We start from the raw sequence: 20,740 nt of genomic DNA, 5'->3' as shown, positions 1-20,740 counted from the left end.
AGAGATCAGGATCTGACAATGGAAATTGGTTGAAGGAGGTCAGTTGCTGGAGGTCAATCTATTAATGTAACTATGGGAGCAGTCTTTGGAGCTCAGTTTATGGAGATTTGTCTATGGAGATCGGGATCAGTCTATTGATATCAGTCTACAGAGATCAGGACCAGACTATGGAGACCAGTCTCGGGTGATCAGCCAGTGGAGATCTGTCTATGGAGATCAATCTGTGGAGGTACGTCTAATGTGATCAGAATCAGTCTTTGAAGATCAGGACCCACCGATGGAGTTCATTCTATGAAGATCAGTCTATTGAGATTAGAATCAGTCTATAGAGATCAGGATCAGTCTGAGGAAATAATTCTATTGAGGTCATTCTTTAAGGATCAGTCTATGATGATCAGTCTATGGCTATCAGTATGAATTTATGGATATTAGGATCTGTCTATGTAGATCAGTCTGTGGTGGCCAATCTATTGATGCCTGTCTATGGAGAACAGTCTTTGGACCTCAGTCTATGAAGGTTTGTCTATGAAGAGCAGCATCAGTCAACTGAAATCGGTCTTCAGAGATTAGGGTCAGTCTATGGAGATCAGTCCAGGGTGATCAGCCAAAAAAGATCAGTCTATGGAGGCTCATATTTGGAGATCAGTGAATGGAGGTTGCTGTATAGAGATTTTTCTATGGAGATCAGGATCAACAATGTAGAGCAGACTATAGATATCAGGATCAGCTATGGAGATAGGTCTATTGAGATCAGTCAATGAAGATCAGAATATTGAGATTAGTCGATGGAGATCAAACTGTGGAGATCAGTATCAGTCTATGGAGATCATTCTATTGGGATCTGTTTATGGAGATTAGTCTCTGGAGATCGGTCTATTGAAATTATGAATAGTATATGGAGAATAAGGTCAGTCTATGGAGATCAATCTAAAGGGATCATGATCAGACTATGGATTTCAGTCAATAGAGATCTGTCTTTGGAGGTCATAATTGGAGATCTATATGGATAATTGTCTTTGGAGATTAGCCTATTGTGATCAGTCTATGAGGATAAGTCTAGAGAGATCAGCCTATGGTGAACTTTCTGTGCTTTTCAGCCTTTGGAGATCAGGATAAGTCTATGGAGATAAATCTATGGAGGTCTGTCTATGGAGATCAGGATCCATTTTTTGAGATCAGTCTACAGAGATCAATATATGGTGAGAAGAGTCAGTGTATTATGATAGAGAACAGTCTATTGGTGTCTATCTATGGAGATTAATCTATGGGGATCAGCCCATGGAGGTCAGTCAATGGAGATCAGTCTACAGAATTCAGTCTATGAAGACTATGGAGACTATGATCAGGCTATGGAGATCAGTCAATGGAGATCAGTCTATGAAGGTCAGTCTTTGAAGGTCAGCTTATGGGTATCAGTCTATTGAGATTAGGATCAGTCTGTGGAGAACTGCCTCAGGAGATCTGTCCATGGAGATTAGGATCAGTCTGCGGAGATCAATCTATGTATATCAATCTTTGGAGATCTATCTGTGGAGATCAGTCTATGGAAATCAGTCTATTGATTAGCCAATGAAGATCAGCCTATGGAGTTCACTCGTGGTGACCAGTCTATGACGATCAGTCCATGGAGATCAATCTATGGAGATCATGATCATTCTATAGAAATCAATCTATTGAGATCAGTTGCAGAGATCAGTCAATGGAATTTGGTCTATAGAGATCAGGATCAGTCTATTGAAATTAGTCTATAGAGATCAGGATCTATCTATGGAGAAGAGTCCATTGAGGTCTGTTTATGGAGAATAGTCTATGGAGATCAATGTGTGGATAGCAAGAACAGTCTATGGAGAATAGTATCAATCTATTGTAATCAATATCAGTCAATGAAGATCAGGGTCTGTCAATGGAGATCAGTCCATGATAATTAGAATGAGTTCATGGAGATCGGGATCAGTCTATGGAAATCAGTCTATTAAGATCAGTCAACAGAGGTCAGTTTATGGAGATCAGGAACTGATGAGGGAGACCAGTTTAGGGAGCTCACTCTATGGAGGTTTGTCTATGGAGATCAGGATTAGTTTATGAAATTCAGTCTAAGGAAATCAGGATCTGTCTATGGAGCTAAAACTAATTACAAAACCCATGGAAACAAGCAACAAAGTAACATATTGTGGCAAGCATTTGGTCCGTAATGACAGATGAGGAAGCTTGTTAAATTCAAAGACTGTTTTATTATGATAAACACAAAACAGACCTGGCACCCTGACCCGGAGAGAGAAACTAACCAATCTCACACAGACGAGGAGGTGACCATCACACACCCTGGTTACAGTCAGGGTGACCCACAAATACACAAGCGAATAACTGTATAACCCAAGCTAAAATGTAACAATAAACAAACTGGAATTTCCCACCATAATCCCACAGGAACATTTTAACACAAGAACAAAAAACAGCACTGGTCATTAGAAATGCATCTGGAGAGGCATAATATGATTAGGAATAGTCAGCATGGCTTTGTGAAAGGCAGTTCGTGCCTTACGAGCCTGATTGAATTTTTTGTGGATATGACTAAATATATTGATGAAGGTACAGCAGTAGAAGTAGTGTATATGGATTTCAGCAAGGCATTTGACAAGGTACCCCATGCAAGGCTTATTGAGAAAGTAAGAAGGCATGGGATCCAAGGGGACATTGCTTTGTGGATCCAGAACTGGCTTGCCCATAGAAAGCAAAGAGTGATTGTAGATGGGTCATATTCTGCATGGAGGTTGGTCACCAGTGGTGTGCCTCAGGGATCTGTTCTGGGACTGGGACCCCTACTCTTCATGATTTTTATAAATGACCTGGATGAAGAAGTGGTTGGATGGGTTAAACCACTGGGCTGATGACACAAAGGTTGGAGGTGTTGTGGATAGTGTGTAAGGCTGTCAGAGGTTACACCGGGACATTGATAGGATGCAAAACTGGGCTGAGAAGTGGCAGGTGGAGTTCAGCCCAAATAAGTGTGAGGTGGTTCATTTTGGTAGGTCAAATATGATGACAGAATACAGTATTATTGGTAAGACTCTTGGCAATGTGGAGGATCAGAGGGATCTTGGGGTCCGAGTCCACAGGACACTCAAAGCTGCTGCGCAGGTTGACTGTGGTTAAGAAAGCATACAGTGCATTGGCCTTCATCAATTATGGGATTGAGTTTAGGACCCGAGAGATAATGTTGCAGCTACACAGGACTCTGGTCAGACTCCACTTGGAGTGCTGTGCTCAGTTCTGATCGCCTCACTATAGGAAAGATGTGGAAACCATAGAAAGGGTGCAGGGGAGATTTACAATGATGTTGCCTGGATTGGGGAGCATGCCTTAAGAGAATAGATTGAGTGAACTTGGCCTTTTTTCCTTGGAGCGACAGAGGATGAGAGGTGACCTGATAGAGGTGTATAAGAAGATGAGAGGCATTGATTGTGTGGATAGTCAAAGGCTTTTTGCCAGGGCTGAAATGGCTAGCATGAGAGGGCACAGGTTTAAGGTGCTTGGAAGGAGGTACAGAGGAGATGTCAGGGGTAAGTTTTTCACACAGAGAGTGGTGAGTGTGCGGAATGGGCTGCCCGCGATGGTGGTGGAGGCGGATACGATAGGGTCTTTTAAGAGACTGCTGGATAGGTACATGGAACTAGCAAAATAGAGGGCTATGGGTGAGCCTAAAGTAAGGACATGTTGCGGCACAGAGGGCCTGTATTGTGCCGTAGGTTTTAAATGCAGGCGCAGGCTGCCAAACACCCCCCCCCCCACTCAGACCATCACAATACTAAGATGCAATAAACACAAAACAGATTTAGAAAACAAGAAACAAAGTAAACGACTAAACAAAAGCAAGAAACTAAGTAACAGATTAAACATAAAACACAAATCACAAAGCCCTGGCTGTGCTCCTCTTCAAAACTTCCTATGGAACTGCAAAACACTTCACACAGACAGTTAACTTCTCACAGATAAACAGAACTTATCAAAGAAGCAATAAGAAAATAGCAACTGGACAGGGCCCAAAATATTCACAGTCTCCACAGTCTCTTAAAGGCAAAGTACAGCACACACACACACACACACACACACACACACACACACACACACACACACACACACACACACACACACACAAACTGATACGTGTACCCACACCTCAGATTTCTCTGCATTCAAATCATTTACATTCTATTTACAGAGAAGAGGGATGCAGGTCAAATGACCCCCTCTATAAAACAATGAGGGCAATGAGGCGCTAACCATCCCCAATTCCCACTGCTGGCGAATGTTAACCGATATCCTTTGCAGGGAATCCTGAATGGAATGTGAGGAATCTGGCAGAGCACAAAAGGAACATTTATCTGCAGAGGACTTGAAGAATGAACCTTCCCCATCAACAGTCTCCCTTTCTTGCTCCTCCTGAGAGTATTTCCACATTGCACAGAGGGTGGAGGTAGGAATGCCATTTACCTGCTTGCCAGAACCCCAGCCTTAAGCAATGCTAGAACATTTCTTCACGGGAAATGCAGGATCCCCCACTCCCCTTCTGCTTATCCAACTTTGGCTACACGCCCTCTCTTCTCCATACTCTAAACCTTGTAATAATTGAATCGCTGCACTTTTAGGATGACCAACAGTTACTGCTATTAAAGACAGCACCACCCCTTTTATTGGAAAAACTGCAAAGGAACCAAGTGTTCCACCATTCCAGAAGTTAATTCAATATCCTCTGGTGGGATACCACCACCGAGGTGCATTTCTGTGATAAGAGCCCACTGGCGTAGGTCTTTAGTACCACCCTCTACTGTGCTCCACTCCACTTGGGGTATTTAATTCCATTCAGGAAGAGTGGGATAGCCAAGTTTAACTACTGCCATTACCTGAATCCATAGTGAGACATGATGCTCAGAGGAAGCAAGCAGTGTTCTCAGGCTCCATCTCTATTAGATAGGCTCGCTCTGGCAAACCGCGCCCCCCCCATCCCATAACTTCAATAACCACACTACCAAAGACTCCCCAGAGTTTTGACTTTACCTATCCCCTAAACTCAATAATTCCTTAGCTGAGAATTCTCTGAGTTCTGTTGTCTCGAAGATGTTCATTACACCATAGAAATAGAGAAACATAGAAACCTAAAGTACATTACAGGCCCTTCGGCCCACAATGAGAAACTGCCTAGAATTTCCCTACCACATAGCCCTCAATTTCCTAAGCTCCATGTATCTATCTAAGAGTCTCTTAAAAGACCCTAATGTGCCTGTCTCTACCGCCATCACTGGCAATGCATTCCACACACCCACCATTCTCTGTGTGAAAATCTTACTTCTGACATCTCCCTTTTACCTACTTCCAAGCACCTTAAAACTATGTCCCCACATGCTAGCCATTTCAACCCTGGGAAAAAGCCTCTGGCTATCTACACAATCAATGCCTCTCATCATCTTATACATCTCTATCAGGTCACCTCTCATCCTCCGTCACTCCAAGGAAAAAAGGCCAAGTACACAACCTATTCTCATAAGGCATGCTCCCCAATCCAGGTAACATCCTTATAAATCTCCTTTGCACTCTTTCTTTAGTTTCCTGCCCTGAGAACATCTGCTCCCAACTTATGTTCCCAAGTTCCTGTTTAATAGCATCATATTTCCCCCTACCCCAATTAAATGTTTTCCCAAATTGCCTGCTCCTCTCCCTTTCCAGCACCATGGTAAAGGAGATAGAGCTGTGATCACTACCCCTAAAATAATCTCCCACTGAGAGATCAGACATGTTACCAGGTTCATTTCCCAATACTTGATCCAGTACAGCCTCTCCTCTAATTAGCCTATCTACATATTGCGTCAGGAAACCAGAGTCCAATAATTTTCGAAAGATTATTGCTAATGCCTCCACAATCTCTATCACTATCTCTTTCAGAACCGTCGGGTGCAGTTCATCTGGTCCATGTGGCCAAGGTCTTTCAGCTTTTTGAGCACCTTCTCGGTTTTAACTGCACTCACTTCTCTTCCCTCACACACTACAACATCTAGCACATTGCTAGTGTCTTCCACAGTGAAGACTGATACAAAGTAGTTATTTAGTTCATCTGCCATCTTCTTGTCTCCCATTATTATTTCTCCAGCCTCGTTTTCTAGTGGTCATATATCCATTCTCATCTCTGTTTTATTTTTTACATACTTGCAGACTTTTACTATCCACTTTGATATTGTTTGCTAGCTTGCTTTTTTATTTCATCTTCCCCTTCTGATGATTTTTTTAGTTGTTTTCTGTAGGTTTTCAATCGCATCCCAATCCTCAATCTTCCTACTAATTTTTGCTCTTTTGTTTTTGCTATGTGAGCATTTCTTTATGTCCTGCACCTTCCTCATTTTTCCCAGAAATGCACACCACTGCTGCTCATCCCTGCCATCAGCTCCTTCCAATTACTTTGACCAACTCTTCTCTCATTCCACTGTAATTTCCCTTACTCCACTGAAATAATGTTATGTCAGACTTTACTTTCTCCCTATCAAATTTCAAATTGAACTCAATCATATTGTGATCACTGTCCCTTAAGGGTTCTTTTACCTTAAACTCCCTAATTGCCACTGGTTCGTTACACAGTACCCAATCCAGTATAGCTGATCCCCAAGTAGGCTCAGTTGCAAACTGCTTTAAAAAGCCGTCTCATCGGCATTCAACAAACTCACTCTCTTGAGATCCATTCCCAGCCTGACTTTCCTAATCTACCTATCTACCTGCATGTTAAAATCTCCCAGGACTATCATAATATTGCCCTGAGGAGTCTTTGGAGAACAGCCCATGAAAATCAAGAACAGTCTATAGGGATCTGTCTATGAAGATCAGTCTATGAAGATCAATCTATGAATATCAGTCTACTGAGATCATTCTGTGGAAATCAGTCCACGGAAATCAGCCTTTGGAGATCAGTCTTGGAAATCAGGATCAGTCCATGGAGATCTGACTCTAGGGATCAAGATCAGTGTATAGAAGTCAGTCTCTGGAGATCAGGATCAGTCTATGGAGGTCAATCTTTGGATATCTATCTATGGAAGTCAGTCCATGAAGTCTGTGGAGATCAGCTTATGGACATCAGTCTATTGAGATCACACCATGGAAATCAGTCTATCAAGAACGGTCATCACCGGTGCAGCCTATTGGTTTTAGATGTCACATACAGTAATTAGTTAAATGGAGATCTGTGTGCAGTCAAGATGTTTCAATTGATTGTAGTAAAAATACACAAAATGCTGGTGGAATGCAGCAGGCCAGGCAGCATCTATAGGAAGAAGTACAGTCAACATTTCGGGCCGAGACCCTTCGCCAGCATTTTGTGTGTGTTGCTTGAATTTCCAGCATCTGCAGAATTTCTTGTGTTTGCGGTAGTAAAAATACACCTGGATCTGGAAGGTGCAACTACTGGCAAGTCAGTATCCAGGCAAAAACTTCACCATGCAGACAAAAGAACACTCCAAGCAACTCCACAAAAAAAGTTATTGAAAATCACGTAAGGAGAGGGATACAAGAAAATTTCCAAGTCACTGAATATCCAGAGGAGTTCAGTTAGGTCAATCATCAAGTGGAAAGAACATGGAACAGCTGTAAAACTGCCTAGAGCAGGCTGTCCTCAAGAACTGTGACCTTCCAAGAAGGGGACTAGTGCGGAAGGCCACCAAGAGACCTATGGCAACTTTGGAGGAGTTACAAGATTCAGTGGCTGAGATGGGGGGGACTGCTCATACAACTGTTACCCAGGTGTTTCACCAGTTGCAGCTTTATGGGAGAGTGGCAAAGAGAAAGCCACTATTGAAAAAAAACTCACATGAAATCTCAGATAGAGTTTGCCAGAAGGCATTTGGGAGACTCTGAGGTCAGCTGGAAAATTCTATGGTCTGAAGAAACCAAAATTGAGCTTTTTAGCCATCAGACTAAATGCCATGTTTGGCGTAAGCCAAACATCGCACATCATCAAAAACACACCATCCCTCCTTTGAAGCATGGTAGTGGTTGCATCATTCTCTGAGAGCAGGCCCTGGAAGGCTTATGAAGATAGAGGGTAAAATGAATGCAGCAAAATACTGGGAAATCCTGGAGGAAAACCAGATGCAGTATGCAAGAGAATTGCGACTTGAGAGGAGATTTGTTTTCCAGCAAGACAATGACCCCAAATATAAAGCCAAACTACACACGAATGGCTTAAAAACAACAAAATTAATGTCCTGGAGTGGCCAAGTCAGAGTGCAGACCTCAGTCCAATTGAGAATTTGTGGCTGGACATGAAAAGGGCTGTTCACTCATGAATCCCATGCAATCTGACAGAGCTTGAGCAGTTTTATAAAGACAAATGGGGAAAAATTGCAGTATCCAAAAGTGAAAAGCTGATAGAGTCCTATTCACACAGACTCAAGGCTGTAATTGTTGCCAAATGTGAACCTACTAAATACTGACTTGAAAGGGTTGAGTAATTCTGCAATCTATTATTTTGTGTTTAATAACTGTGATAAATTTAGACCAATTTATAGGAATTTGCTTTCACTTTGACACAAAAGTATCTTTACTGTTGATCAGTGTCAAAAAAGCTAAATTAAGTCCATTGTGATTCAATGATGTAAAACAGTAAAACATAAAATCTTCCAAGGGGGGAAAATACTTCTTATAGGCACTATATGGAATCAGGATCAGACCATGGAGATCAGTCTATGGCAATATGTCAATGGAGATCAGACAATTGAGATCAATCTATGGCCATCACTCTACAGAGATCAGGATCAGTTCATGTAGAACAGGATCAGTCTATGGAGATCAGTCTTTTGTGATCAGTCTAGGGCTTCAGTCTAATGAGATCAGTCTATGGATATCAGGAACAGACTATGGTGATCAGAATCATTCTATGTAGTTCAGGATCAATCTATGCACATCAGTCAACGGAGATTAGTCCATGGAGATGAAGATCTGTCTATGGAGAACAGGATCAGTCTATGAAGAACAGGATCAGTCTATAAAGATCAGGAGCACTATTGGAGATCATTCTATGGAGATCAGAATCAGGCTGTGGAAATTGGGATCAGCCTGTGGAGAACAGCCTCTGAAGATCAGTCTATGGAGATCAGGAGCAGTCTATTGAGATCGGTCTGTAGAGACCATTTTATGGATATCCATCGCTAGAGATCAGTGCCAGTCTATGGAGGTCATGATCTGACGATAGAGATCAGATTTGGGAGCTCAGTCTAGGGAGGATCAGTCTATGGAGATGAGTCTATTGAGATCAGTCTATGGAGATGAGTCTAGGGAGATCAGCCTATGGAGATGAGCCTATTGAGATCAGTCTATGGAGATGAGTCTAGGGAGATCAGCCTATGGAGATCTTTCTACGCATATCAGTCTATGGAGATCTGTTTATGAAGGACAGTCTATGGAAAATCAGGATCATTCAATGGAGGTCAGTCTATGGAGGCCTGTGTATGGAGATCATGATCATTCTATGGACATCAGTCTATGGAGATCAGTCTACGGATCAGTCTACAGATATCTGTCTATGGATATCCACATATTGAGATTATTCTATGGAGATCAACCTATGGAGATCTGTCTATTGAGATTTGTCTATGGAGATTAGTTTATAGAGATCAGTCTATGGAAATCAGGGACAGTCTATGGAGAATAGTATCCATCTATTAAGTTCAGTCTACAGAGATCAGTATCTGGGGATCAATGTTTGGAGATCAGTCAATGGAGATTAGGATCAGTCTCTGGAGATCAAGAACAGTCTATGAAGACTGTTCTACAGAGATTGGGATCAGTCAATGGCGATCAGTTTATAGAAGTCAGTCTATCGAGATCAGTCTATAGAGATGGAGGTTTCTCCTTACAGATCATTCTTTGGAGGTCAGGATCAGTCTGTGTAGACCAATCTTTGCAGATCAGTCTGTGCAGAACAACTTCTGGAAATCTGTCTAAGGAGATGGTTTGTTGCCTCCCAGGTGCCAGGGTCAAGGATGTCTCTAATCGATTGCATGACATTCTGAAGTGGGAGGGTGACCAGTCAGATGTCGTGGTGCACATAGGCACCAATGATATAGCAAGGAAGAGTGAAGAGGTCCTGGACAGTGAGTATAGAGAGCTTGGTAGGAAGTTGAAAAGCAGGACCTCCAGGGTGGTAATCTCAGGATTGCTACCTGTGCTAGGTGCCAGTGAGGGTAGGAATAGGATGCTCTGGAGGAGGAACAAGTGGCTGAGGAACTGGTGTAGGGGGCAGGGTTTCAGATTTCAGGATCATTGGGACCTCTTCTGGGGCAGGTGGGACCTGTACAAGAGAGACGGGTTACACTTGAACCACAGGGCGACCAATATCCTTTCAGGGAGGTTTGTTAGTGCTATTGGGGAGGCTTTAAACTAGATTTGCAGGGGGATGGGAACCAGAGTGCCAGAGCTGACAGTGTGGCTGGGGTGAAAATAAATGATGTTGAAAGTTTAAGCAAATCCGCTGATAGAAAGGTTATGAGTGGTGGTAAAAATCTTCTGAGGTGTATATATTTCAATGCTAGGAGTATTGTGGGGAAGGCGGATGAGTTGAGGGCGTGGATTGACAAGTGGAATTATGATGTTGTAGCAATTAGTGAAACTTGGCTACAGGAGGGGCAGGACTGGCAGCTTAATATTCCAGGGTTCCGATGTTTCAGATGTGATCGAGGCAGGGGAATGAAAGGTGGGGGAGTAGCATTGCTTGTTAGGGAAAATATTACAGCAGTGCTCAGGCAGGACAGATTAGAGGGCTTGTCTACTGAGTCCTTATGGGTGGAGCTGAGAAACAGGAAAGGTATGGCCACATTAGTGGGATTGTATTACAGACCACCCAATAGTCAACGAGACTTAGAAGAGCAAATCTGCAGAGAGATAGCAGACAACTGCAGGAAACATAAAGTTGTGGTGGTAGGGGATTTTAATTTTCCATACATTGATTGGGACTCCCATACTGTTAGGGGTCTAGATGGTTTAGAGTTTGTAAAATGTGTTCAGGAAAGTTTTCTAAATCAGTATATAGAGGGACCAACTAGAGGGGATGCAATATTGGATCTCCTGTTAGGAAACGAATTAGGGCAAGTGACGGAAGTCTGTGTAGGGGAGCACTTTGGTTCTAGTGATCATAACGCCATTAGTTTCAATTTGATCATGGACAAGGATAGATCTGGTCCTAGGGTTGAGGTTCTGAACTGGAAGAAGGCCAAATTTGAAGAAATGAGAAAGGATCTAAAAAGCGTGGATTGGGACAGGTTGTTCTCTGGCAAAGATGTGATTGGTAGGTGGGAGGCCTTCAAAGGGGAAATTTTGAGAGTGCGGAGTTTGTATGTTCCTGTCAGGATTAAAGGCAAATTGAATAGGAATAAGGAACCTTGGTTCTCAAGGGATATTGCAACTCTGATAAAGAAGAAGAGGGAGTTGTATGAAATGTATAGGAAACAGGGGGTAAATCAGGTGCTTGAGGAGTATAAGAAGTGCAAGAATATACTTAAGAAAGAAATCAGGAGGGCAAAAAGAAGACATGAGGTTGCCTTGGCAGTCAAAGTGAAGGATAATCCAAAGAGCTTTTACAAGTATATTAAGAGCAAAAGGATTGTAAGGGATAAAATTGGTCCTCTTGAAGATCAGAGTGGTTGGCTTTGTGCGGAACCAAAGGAAATGGGGGAGATCTTAAACAGGTTTTTTGCGTCTGAATTTACTAAGGAAACTGGCATGAAGTCTATGGAATTGAGGGAATCAAGTAGTGAGACCTTGGAAACTGTACAGATTGAAAAGGAGGAGGCGCTTGCTGTCTTGAGGAAAATTAAAGTGGATAAATCCCCGGGACCTGACAGGGTGTTCCCTCGGACCTTGAAGGAGACTAGCATTGAAATTGCGGGGGCCCTGGCAGAAATATTTTAAATGTCGCTGTCTACGGGTGAAGTGCCGGAGGATTGGAGAGTGGCTCATGTTGTTCCGTTGTTTAAAAAAGGATCGAAAAGTAATCCGGGAAATTATAGGCCGGTGAGTTTAACGTCAGTAGTAGGTAAATTATTGGAGGGAGTACTAAGAGACAGCATCTACAAGCATTTGGATAGACAGGGGCTTATTAGGGAGAGTCAACATGGCTTTGTGCGTGGTAGGTCATGTTTGACCAATCTGTTGGAGTTTTTCGAGGAGGTTACCAGGAAAGTGGATGAAGGGAAGGCAGTGGATATTGTCTACATGGACTTCAGTAAGGCCTTTGACAAGGTCCCGCATGGGAGGTTAGTTAGGAAAATTCAGTCGCTAGGTATACATGGAGAGGTGGTAAATTGGATTGGACATTGGCTCGATGGAAGAAGCCAGAGAGTGGTGGTAGAAAATTGCTTCTCTGAGTGGAGGCCTGTGACTAGTGGTGTGCCATAGGGATCAGTGCTGGGTCCATTGTTATTTGTCATCTATATCAATGATCTGGATGATAATGTGGTAAATTGGATCAGCAAGTTTGCTGATGATACAAAGATTGGAGGTGTAGTAGACAGTGAGGAAGGTTTTCAGAGCCTGCAGAGGGACTTGGACCAGCTGGAAAAATGGGCTGAAAAATGGCAGATGGAGTTTAATACTGACAAGTGTGAGGTATTGCACGTTAGAAGGACAAACCAAGATAGAACATACAGGGTTAATGGTAAGGCACTGAGGAGTGCAGTGGAACAGAGGGATCTGGGAATACAGATACAAAATTCCCTAAAAGTGTCGTCACAGGTAGATAGGGTCGTAAAGAGAGCTCTTGGTACATTGGCCCTTATTAATCGTAGTATTGAGTATAAGAGCTGGAATGTTATGATGAGGTTGTATAAGGCATTGGTGAGGCCGAATCTGGAGTATTGTGTTCAGTTTTGGTCACCAAATTACAGGAAGGATATAAATAAGGTTGAAAGAGTGCAGAGAAGGTTTACAAGGATGTTGCCGGGACTTGAGAAACTCAGTTACAGAGAAAGGTTGAATAGGTTAGGACTTTATTCCCTGGAGCGTAGAAGAATGAGGGGAGATTTGATAGAGGCATATAAAATTATGATGGGTATAGATAGAGTGAATGCAAGCAGGCTTTTTCCACTGAGGCAAGGGGAGAAAAAAACCAGAGGACATGGGTTAAGGGTGAGGGGGGAAAAGATTAAAGGGAACATTAGGGGGGGCTTCTTCACACAGAGAGTGGTGGGAGTATGGAATGAGCTGCCAGACGAGGTGGTAAATGCGGGTTCTTTTTTAACATTTGAGAATAAATTGGACAGATACATGGATGGGAGGTGTATGGAGGGATATGGTCCGTGTGCAGGTCAGTGGGACTAGGCAGAAAATGGTTCGGCACAGCCAAGAAGGGCTAAAGGGCCTGTTTCTGTGCTGTAGTTTCTATGGTTCTGTGGTTCTATCATGATCTCCCTATGGAGAGCTTTCTATGGAGATCTCTACCTATGGAGATGAAGATCAGTCTACTTGGAACAAATCAGAAGGCGGAGGTGTTCAGCAGATCAGGTGGCATCTGTGGTGCTAAATGCACATTCAGCTTTTTGGGCTGTGACCTGAAATTTAGGGCCTCGATCTGAAACACCAACAGTATATTTTCCACCACAAATACTAACCGAACCACTATGTTCTTCCTTCTTCTTGTGTATTACTCCAGATTCCAGCATCTGCCATCTCTTGTGCTTCCAGAATCAAGTTGCTCACAATTCACTAGTCTCAGAAATAATCTGGGCTGTTGTTGCTGATCTCTGCCTCATCTGACTGCTATATTCAGGTGTTCTTCCAATCTCCATGCTGCAGGGAGCTAAAACTTGACTTATTTGTCCTTTGACCCAAAGGAACAGAGAGAGAAAGCATGGGACTTCAGACATTTACAGGCTGCGGTCTGGCAAAATTCTGCCAAGATTGCTTGGCCATGATCCCCTTGCATAAGGAACTTTCTGCAAATAGTCTGAGTCTGGAAGAGCTCTCCCACCTTCATCCTTCAATACACCTTTCAGTCATCGGGTAACCATGTGTGCTCTGTTTTCAATGAGAAAATGATGGCATGCCCCTTTCAGAGCAACACACACAAAATACTGGAGGAACTCAGCATTTGTGGAAATGATTATACAGTTGACCTTTTGGGCCTAGACCTTTCATCAGGACTAGAAAAGAAGGGAGAAGATGCCAGAATAAACAGGTCAGGAAATGGTAAAGGAGACTAATTGGAAAGTCCACAAACACAAGGAAATCTGCAGATGCTGGAATTTCAAGCAACTGTGACGAGAATACACATAGATTAAGGTGTTGGCTGTCCTGTGCTGGCACCAGTGGGTTCAGCGGTTGGTCTGCCACCTGTCTTCAGGAGAAAGAGAGATAAGGAAAACAATGGAGCAGCATTTGGAGATGTTAATGAAGGGACGGGAGAGTTTAACGGAAGGAGAGCTGTCAAGATCGGCTCCCCCTTTGAACCCTGAACTGTTTGAAGTGATGGACAGGAGATACCCCAGCAGGGGGATAAAAAGGGACAGGTTCGCTAAGGAAGAACACACACGACACCACGAGGTAACGAGACCCTGGAAGCGGTGCGCCTCCCATAAGACGGTGAGAAGTTTTGGAAGGCTGGTCGCGGGATCAAGCCATAGACGCACAGGGTGGAAAGGCACGATCAGCGGGAACCTGGTGTGTGTCCACCCTTGCCTGGGTGCCAGGCTCACCGCAGAGAAACAATCGTATCTGGAAAACGGAGGGGTCACGGTCGGTGACCTCAGAAGACATCACAAAGGGCTCGCCCGAAAGCTGACTACGAAGAATATCGAAGGTCTGTGTGGAAGCTGTTTGAATATTCATTCGTTTTTGCTCTCTCTCTCCTTCCCCCCACTGTCCACCTCCCATGGCAGTGATTACGGTGAACTGAACTGAACTAAACTGAACTGAACTTTGCGTCACTTTGAAACTGGTCATTTACCCCTAGACAACGATAGGGCTTGATTGATCCTGTTATCCTAATTCTGTGTACGTGTGTTTATTATTGCTGAACTGTTGCATTTATTACCCTTTTGATTAGAGTACTGTGTTGCTTGTTTCTTCAATAAAACTTTCTTAGTTCTAGTAATCCAGACTCCAACTGAGTGATCCACTTCTGCTGGTTTGGCAACCCAGGGATGAGGGAATTAAATGCAGCATCTCCAAGTTTGCGGATGACACGAAGCTGGGTGGCAGTGTTAGCTGTGAGGAGGATGCTAAGAGGATGCAGGGTGACTTGGATAGGTTGGGTGAGTGGGCAAATTTATGGCAGATGCAATTTAATGTGGATAAATGTGAAGTTATCCATTTTGGTGGCAAAAATAGGAAAACAGATTATTATCTGAATGGTGGCCGATTAGGAAAAGGGGAGGTGCAACGAGACCTGGGTGTCATTATACACCAGTCATTGAAAGTGGGCATGCAGGTACAGCAGGCGGTGAAAAAGGCGAATGGTATGCTGGCATTTATAGCGAGAGGATTCGAGTACAGGAGCAGGGGGGTACTACTGCAGTTGTACAAGGCCTTGGTGAGACCACACCTGGAGTATTGTGTGCAGTTTTGGTCCCCTAATCTGAGGAAAGACATCCTTGCCATAGAGGGAGTACAAAGAAGGTTCACCAGATTGATTCCTGGGATGGCAGGACTTTCATATGAAGAAAGACTGGATGAACTGGGCTTGTACTCATTGGAATTTAGAAGATTGAGGGGGGATTTGATTGAAACGTATAAGATCCTAAAGGGATTGGACAGGCTAGATGCAGGAAGATTGTTCCCGATGTTGGGGAAGTCCAGAACGAGGGGCCACAGTTTGAGGATAGAGGGGAAGCCTTTTAGGACCGAGATTAGGAAAAACTTCTTCGCACAGAGAGTGGTGAATCTGTGGAATTCTCTGCCACAGGAAACAGTTGAGGCCAGTTCATTGGCTATTTTTAAGAGGGAGTTAAGATCCCTTGTGGCTACGGGGGTCAGTGGGTACGGAGGGAAGGCTGGGGCGGTGTTCTGAGTTGGATGATCAGCCATGATCATAATAAATGGCGGTGCAGGCTCAAAGGGCCGAATGGCCTACTCCTGCACCTATTTTCTATGTTTCTATAAGTGGGGTTCTCGTCCGCGATTTTGAACGCTAAATTTGGGACGGAGTAAATTGATTGGGTTAAAATTCCCAAAAGAAAGAAAAGACAAACAGCAGAAATGTAGGTTGAGGGATTTATAAAGGCGCCGACCTTGGAGGCATTAGAGGATGCCAGGAAAGCGGAATTGGTAGCTGTGGCCAAACGGTTGAATCTTGCTAAGGGGAAGTCGACAATGAGGAGAGAGGAGATACACAGAGCTATCGTAGAGCACTATGTATGTAAAGGTGTGTTTCCCCAAGGGGAGCTGGAGGTGGTGTCTATTGAAAAACCTGCTGGAGACGCGGTACAGGTGCAGCCTGAAAAACTGAGACTCGAGCACGAGTTCCGGGTACAGCAGCTAGAACACGAAGAGAAGCAGTTAGAAAGGCAGGAGAGAGAGAAACAGTTAGAAAGGCAGGAGAGAGAGTTAGAAAGGCGGGAGAAAGAGAGAGAGTTAGAAAGGCAGGAGAGAGAGAAACAGTTAGAAAGGCAGGAGAAAGAGAAAGAGTTGGAAAGGCAGGAGAGGGAGAGAGAGAGAGACAGTTGGAACGAGAGGAGAAACAGAGGGAAAGGGAATTCAAGCTGGAGAAGTTAAAGATAAGGGCAGAGCAGGGGCCCGTGCCAAACCAAGGTGGAGGGTTCCGGGCGACCCAGGAGGTTAGGCTGGTTCCCCCATTTGACGATACCGACATGGATCGGTACTTTCTCCATTTCGAAAAAGTTGCTACAAGTCAGGACTGGCCGAGGGATAAGTGGGCTGTTTTGCTTCAGAGTGTACTGAAAGGGAAAGCCCAACAAGCTTACTCAGCTTTGTCCGCGGAAGATGCCCAGAGGTATGAGGTGGTGAAAGAGGCCATCCTCAGGATTTATGAGTTGGTCCCGGAGGCATACCGGCAGAGATTCCGGAATGCGAGGAAGCAGTGGGACCGCACATATTTAGAGTTTCCCCGTGAGATGCAGACATATCGTGAGCGTTGGTGCGCCTCGAAGGGGGTAGAGGGGGATTATGACAGACTGCTACAGCTGATCCTGATTGAGCAGTTTAAAGGTTGTGTCCCTGAGGGTATGAGACCCTACCTAGATGAGAAAGAGGCAGCCACGTTAGCCGCAACTGCTAAGTTAGCGAATGAGTATGCGTTGACGCATAAAATGAAGTTTGCCCCGAGTATAGGCTACCATAAGGGTAATCAGGATGGCGGGGAGAGTCCGCCAGAAAAGTCAGAAAGTAAGCCGGGGACTAGTGAGAAGGATAAGGTAGACCAGGAGCAGTCTGGTAGGAAGTCTCCTGGGGTCGTCTGTTATAATTGTGGGAAAGTCGGACACTTTGTGTCCAGGTGCTTTGCCCCAAAGAAGGAGGCGGGAAAAGGAAAAACGGCGATTTTGACTGGCTGTATCGAGCTGGTAAACGAACCGCTAGGAGAGGACATGTCTGCCAAAGTTCAGGAAGGGCGCGAGAGGTTTATCTCGGCCAGATTGGTGTCAGTGAAGGAGGGGTTAAAACCAGTTCCAGTGCGGATCTGGAGAGACAGGGGAACGTGTCAGTCATTGATATCGAAGAGTGTATTAGAGTTTAGCTCAGAGACCCAGACTGGGGAGGTCAAGGTCAAAGGTATTGGGGAAGGGACAGAGGCAGTCCCTTTGCACCAGATACACTTACAAAGCAACCTGGTCTCTGGACTAGTCACGATCGGGGTGAGGCCCGAATTACCGATGAAAGGCGTGGAAGTCTTGCTCGGTAATGACCTCGCCGGGGGAATCGTGTTCCCAGCTGTGAGATTGACAGGTCAGCCTGCCAGCATTGAGGCCCCGCCCATGGACTCACAGGTTCATCACGGGACTGCGGTAGTAAATTTAGCTGAGACGTTTCTGCCAGCCTTGTACGAGAAGGGGGTAGAAAGTGAAAAGAAGGAGTGTAGTGAAACAAGAGGTAGTGAAGGAGCTGAGACAGACTTAGCATTAGCCAGGAAAGAATTTGTGCAGGCGCAGGAGCGAGACAAGGGGCTGATGGTTTTGGCGGAGACAGCTCTCTCAGACGCAGAATTAACAAGGGAACCAGTAGGCTATTGTGTGGAGGAGGAAGTGCTAAGGAAGAAAGGGAGACCAAGTACCGTACCCGCAGATGAGGAATGGGGGGTGGTGCAAAAGAGTTATGGGGATGAGATTTTTAACCTGGCCCACATGGTACCCCTCGGTTGACATGTTGAGGTGCTGGAGCAAACAGTTGGTGGAATCATGAAAGAGGTTTACCGGCAGCACCGGAGGAAAGATGTTATTGATTATGGCCGACGCAAACTGAGATGGTCATAGGCTTTTGATATGCTAACAAACCTAGTCGGTGTTAGCGCAGAAATCAATGAAGCTAGGGTCCCCCTGATAAGAGAAAAAAAACATTTTGAAAAGATGAGTATGGTATCGACCAGATGGGAGAAGGCTATTGTTTTGGCCAGCTCTGCTGATAAGGTCTCTCCCTTAATCCCCGAACAAAGCGACTCTTTAGGAGAAGTAATTAAACGACTCGCACACGTGTGTTTGATTGTCCCGAGGCGATGCAAAGAACTGGGACGCTGGGTGGTGTTTGTTACGCTAGGCCAGCTTAGCGAGCAATAACCCTATAGAATGAGTAATTCAGTGACGAAAGGGCTGACAAACACAGAGGTGTGTATTGGCGATGTAATACGGCTGTCTGAAGCCAGCTTGATAGTGAACCTTGAAAAAAATGAGTTCGGCCACACGAAGGTCACTTACCTGGGAATTGTGGTGACACAGGCAGCTGGCAGTGATGCAAGCTAAAGTGCGAGCTATCTCTGACATCCCAACCCCGACAGACAAGAGGGCCCTCAGAAGGCTCTTGGAGATGGTGGGGTACTGTAGGAAGTTTTGCAATAACTCTGTGGTTACTACCCCTCCCCCTCCTACTAAACCCTTGCGAGAGAAAACTAAGTCGAAATGGGACGACCCTTGTTATTGTGGTCCGGGACGAAACCCAATGAGAGGTTACATTGATCGCAATTCATCAGTGTTTTTTTTGTCACTATGAAGTTTGCTAAGTTGGAGCCTGGTCTAAGGGATTATTAATAACACATATAAAAGGAACAGAAATTGTGATGGCTGACTGTCTGTCAGGTGTTGACAACATCAAATTCGCTGTATTAGCCAAATAGCTGATAAACATAGAAACATAGAAACATAGAAAATAGGTGCAGGAGTAGGCCATTCGGCCCTTCGAGCCTGCACCGCCATTTATTATGATCATGGCTGATCATCCAACTCAGAACACCGCCCCAGCCTTCCCTCCATACCCACTGACCCCCGTAGCCACAAGGGATCTTAACTCCCTCTTAAAAATAGCCAATGAACTGGCCTCAACTGTTTCCTGTGGCAGAAAATTCCACAGATTCACCACTCTCTGTGTGAAGAAGTTTTTCCTAATCTCGGTCCTAAAAGGCTTCCCCTCTATCCTCAAACTGTGACCCCTCGTTCTGGACTTCCCCAACATCGGGAACAATCTTCCTGCATCTAGCCTGTCCAATCCCTTTAGGATCTTATACGTTTCAATCAGATCCCCCCTCAATCTTCTAAATTCCAACGAGTACAAGCCCAGTTCATCCAGTCTTTCTTCATATGAAAGTCCTGCCATCCCAGGAATCACAGGGTGAACCTTCTCTGTACTCCCTCTATGGCAAGGATGTCTTTCCTCAGATTAGGGGACCAAAACTGCACACAATACTCCAGGTGTGGTCTCACCAAGGCCCTGTACAACTGCAGTAGTACCTCCCTGCTCCTGTACTCAAATCCTCTCGCTATAAATGCCAGCATACCATTCGCCTTTTGCACCGCCTGCTGTACCTGCATGCCCACTTTCAATGACTGGTGTATAATGACACCCAAGTCACGTTGCACCTCCCCTTTTCCTAATCGGCCACCATTCAGATAATAATCTGTTTTCCTATTTTTGCCACCAAAGTGGATAACTTCACATTTATCCACATTAAATTGCATCTGCCATGAATTTGCCCACTCACCCAACCTATCCAAGTCACCCTGCATCCTCTTAGCATCCTCCTCACAGCTAACACTGCCACCCAGCTTCGTGTCATCCGCAAACTTGGAGATGCTGCATTTAATTCCCCATCCAAGTCATTAATATATATTGTAAACAACTGGGGTCCCAGCACTGAGCCTTGCGGTACCCCACTAGTCACCGCCTGCCATTCTGAAAAGGTCCCATTTATTCCCACTCTTTGCTTCCTGTCTGCTAACCAACTCTCCACCCACACCAATACCTTACCCCCAATACCGTGTGCTTTAAGTTTGCACACTAATCTCCTGTGTAGGACCTTGTCAAAAGCCTTCTGAAAATCCAAATATACCACATCCACTGGTTCTCCCCTATCCACTCTACTAGTTACATCTTCAAAAAATTCTATGAGATTCGTCAGTCATGATTTTCCTTTCACAAATCCATGCTGACTTTGTCCGATCATTTCACCGCTTTCCAAATGTGCTGTTATCACATCCTTGATAACTGACTCCAGCAGTTTCCCCACCACCGACGTTAGGCTAACCGGTCTATACTTCCCCGGTTTCTCTCTCCCTCC

This window comes from Mobula birostris, chromosome 9 (assembly GCF_030028105.1).
Source record: "Mobula birostris isolate sMobBir1 chromosome 9, sMobBir1.hap1, whole genome shotgun sequence".
In the NCBI taxonomy this organism is placed as follows: domain Eukaryota; kingdom Metazoa; phylum Chordata; class Chondrichthyes; order Myliobatiformes; family Myliobatidae; genus Mobula; species Mobula birostris.
This window is presented reverse-complemented; position numbering follows the sequence as displayed.